Here is a 4,349-nt window from a genome sequence, read left to right on the forward strand (position 1 = left end):
AGGTGTTCTTGAGTCTTTCTTGTGCTTTGATCTTAAAATTTTTAAGTTTGGTGTTCCTTGGTGTTTTCCCTCCAAAAATTTTCGAAAATAAGGAGCATTGGATCTAAAAATTTCAAGTCTTGTGTCTCTTGTGTGTTTTTCTCTTTCATCAAAAAAAAAATTTTCAAAATTCAAAAAATTATCCTTCCTAACTAATTTTAAACTATTTTTTTTCGAAAATTTTATATAAAAATTCAGATTTCAATTTCAAAATATTTTCAATTTCTTTTATTTATTTCGTTTCTATCTTATTTTATAAAATAAATTTTTATAAAATAAATAATATCAACATACATATCATCTCTTTTATTCCATCATGGAATTAAGTGGGAATGAACAGTCCAGGAGGACTCTGGGGTCATATGCTAACCCCACTACTGCTTCATATGGGAGTAGTATCTGTATACCCTCCATTGGAGTTAGTAGCTTTGAGTTGAACCCTCAGCTCATTATCATGGTGCAGCAAAACTGCCAGTATTCCGGTCTTCCACAGGAAGAACCTACAAAGTTTCTGGCACAATTTCTACAAATTGCTGACACAGTGCATGATAAGGAAGTAGATCAGGATGTCTACAGATTATTACTGTTTCCATTTGCTGTAAAAGATCAAGCTAAGAGGTGGTTAAATAACCAGCCTAAGAACAGCATAAAAACATGGAAACAGCTGTCAGAAAAATTTCTGAATCACTATTTCCCTCCAAAACGGATGACACAGCTAAGGCTAAGCATCCAAGGTTTCAAACAAGGAGATAATGAATCCCTTTATGATTCCTGGGAGAGATACAGAGAGATGCTAAGAAAATGCCCTCTGAAATGTTTTCAGAGTGGGTGCAATTAGACATCTTCTACTATGGGCTTACAGAAAAAGCTCAGATTTCTCTAGACCACTCAGCTGGTGGATCTATACATATGAGAAAAACAATTGAAGAAGCTCAAGAGCTTATTGATACAGTTGCCAGAAATCAACATCTGTACCTAAGCAGTGAATCTTCCATGAAAGAAGAAGCTAAAACAGTAACTGATGAACTCAGTCCTGTAGATCAGGCCAATGAATTCAATCAGCAATTAGACTTTCTAACCAAGCAGCTAGCCGAATTCAAGGAAATACTACAGGAAACAAGAATGGCTAACAGGAATATGGAAGTACAATTAAAGCAAATAGAAAGGCAACTGTCAAAACAAATAGCAGAAGAATGCCAAGCAGTTCAATTAAGAAGTGGGAAAACATTAAATACCTCACTTCAAAGCAGCAGGAAGCCAAGAAATGAACAGATGTCTACTCAAAACCCCTTTGAGGACAATCAGAGCCCAGAAAGGAATAATGCTGGCGCTGAACGCCCAGACCATGCTCATTCCTGGCGTTCAACGCTAGAAACAAGCATGAATCCGACGTTGAACGCCCAAAGGGAACATAGTTCTGGCGTTCAGACGCCAGTAACAAATGGGGAGATGGCGTCTAACGCCACTCCAGCTTCCACCCCTGGCATTCAAATGCCAGTGGGGGATCAGTCACATACAAGTGCTGATGACAACCCTTCTAAAAAGGCTTCCCAACCCACTCCTGTAGGTAATAAACCTGCGGCAACTAAGGTTGAGGAATACAAAGCCAAAATGCCTTATCCTCAAAAACTCCGCCAAGCGGAACAGGATAAGCAATTTGCCCGCTTTGCAGACTATCTCATGACTCTTGAAATAAAGATTCCGTTTGCAGAAGCACTTGAGCAAATACCCTCTTATGCTAAGTTCATGAAAGAGATCTTAAGTCATAAGAAGGATTGGAGGGAAATTGAAAAAGTTTACCTCACTAAAGAATGCAGTGCAGTCATTCTGAAAAGCTTACCTGAGAAGCTTAAAGATCCTGGGAGCCTTATGATACCATGCACATTAGAGGGTACTTGTACCAAGCAAGCTTTATGTGATCTTGGGGCAAGTATCAACCTAATACCTGCATCTACTATCAGAAAGCTTGGTTTGACTGAAGAAATCAAACCAACCAGGATATGTCTTCAACTTGCTGATGGCTCCATTAAATATCCATCAGGCGTGATTGAAGACATGATTGTCAAGGTTGGGCCATTTGCCTTTCCTACTGACTTTGTGGTGCTGGAAATGGAGGAGCACAAGAGTGCAACTCTCATTCTAGGAAGACCTTTCCTAGCAACTGGCCGAACCCTCATTGATGTCCAAAAAGGGGAAGTAACTTTGAGAGTCAATGAGGAGGAGTTCAAGTTGAATGTTGTTAAAGCCATGCAACATCCAGACACCCCAAATGACTGCATGAGTGTTGATATTATTGACTCTCTGGTAAGAGAGGTCAATATGGCTGAGAGTCTCGAATCAGAGCTAGAAGACATCTTTAAAGATGTTCAGCCTGACCTGGAGGAATCAGAGAGAATAGTAGAACCTCTGAAAATCCCTCAGGAAGAGGAGAAACCTCCTAAACCCGAGCTCAAACCATTACCACCATCCCTGAAATATGCATTTTGGGGAGAAGGTGATACCTTTCCTGTAATTATAAGCTCTACCTTAGAGCCACAGGAAGAGGAAGCACTAATTCAAGTGCTAAGGACACACAAGACAGCTCTTGGGTGGTCTATCAGTGATCTTAAGGGCATTAGTCCAGCCAGATGCATGCACAAGATCCTATTGGAGGGTGACGCCAAGCCTGTGGTCCAACCACAAAGGCGGCTTAACCCAGCCATGAAGGAAGTGGTGCAAAAGGATGTCACTAAATTACTAGAGGCTGGGATTATTTATCCTATTTCTGACAGCCCCTGGGTAAGCCCTGTCCAAGTCGTCCCTAAGAAGGGAGGTATGACAGTGGTTCATAATGAAAAAAATGAACTGGTTCCTACAAGAACAGTTACAGGATGGCGTATGTGTATTGATTATAGAAGGCTCAATACAGCCACCAGAAAGGATCATTTTCCTTTACCATTCATATACCAAATGCTAGAAAGACTAGCAGGTCATGAATACTACTGCTTCCTGGATGGATATTCAGGTTATAATCAAATTGCAGTAGATCCCCAGGATCAAGAGAAAACAGCATTCACATGTCCATCTGGAGTATTTGCATACAGAAGGATGCCATTTGGCCTATGCAATGCACCTGCAACCTTTCAGAGGTGCATGCTCTCAATTTTCTCTGATATGGTGGAAAAATTCCTGGAAATCTTCATGGATGACTTTTCAGTATTTGGAGACTCATTCAGCTCCTGCCTTAACCATTTAGCACTTGTTCTGAAAAGATGCCAAGAGACTAACCTGGTTTTAAACTGGGAAAAATGTCACTTTATGGTGACTGAAGGAATTGTCCTTGGGCACAAAATTTCGAATAAGGGAATAGAGGTGGATCAAGCTAAGGTAGAAGTAATTGAAAAATTACCACCACCTGCCAATGTTAAGGCAATCAGAAGCTTTCTGGGGCATGCAGGATTCTATAGGAGGTTTATAAAGGATTTTTCAAAAATCGCTAAACCTCTGAGCAACCTGCTAGCTGCTGACACGCCATTTATATTTGATAAAGAGTGTCTGCAGGCATTTGAGACTCTGAAAGCTAAATTGGTCACAGCACCAATCATCTCTGCACCAGACTGGACATTACCATTTGAATTAATGTGTGATGCCAGTGACCATGCCATTGGTGCAGTGTTGGGACAAAGGCATGACAAGCTTCTGCATGTCATTTACTATGCCAGCCGTGTTCTAAATGATGCACAGAAGAATTACACAACCACAGAAAAAGAGCTACTTGTAGTGGTTTACGCCATTGACAAATTCAGATCCTATTTAGTAGGATCAAAAGTGATTGTGTATACTGATCATGCTGCTCTTAAATATCTACTCACAAAGCAGGATTCAAAACCCAGACTTATAAGATGGGTGTTGCTCCTGCAAGAGTTTGATATAGAAATAAGAGACAGAAAAGGGACAGAAAACCAAGTAGCAGATCACCTGTCCCGAATAGAACCAGTAGAAGGGGCGTCCCTCCCTCTCACTGAAATCTCTGAAACCTTTCCGGATGAGCAACTCTTTGCCATCCAGGAAGTGCCATGGTTCGCAGATATTGCAAACTACAAGGCAGTGAGATTCATACCCAAAGAGTACAGTAGGCTGCAATCCAAGAAATTGATCACAGATGCAAAGTACTATCTTTGGGATGAACCATATCTCTTCAAGAGATGTACAGACGGAGTAATCCGTAGATGTGTGCCTAAGGAAGAAGCGCAGAAGATTCTATGGCACTGCCATGGATCACAGTATGGAGGACATTTTGGAAGTGAACGAACAGCCACAAGAGTCCTCCA

This window comes from Arachis hypogaea, chromosome 9 (genome assembly GCF_003086295.3).
Source record: "Arachis hypogaea cultivar Tifrunner chromosome 9, arahy.Tifrunner.gnm2.J5K5, whole genome shotgun sequence".
Lineage (NCBI taxonomy): Eukaryota > Viridiplantae > Streptophyta > Magnoliopsida > Fabales > Fabaceae > Arachis > Arachis hypogaea.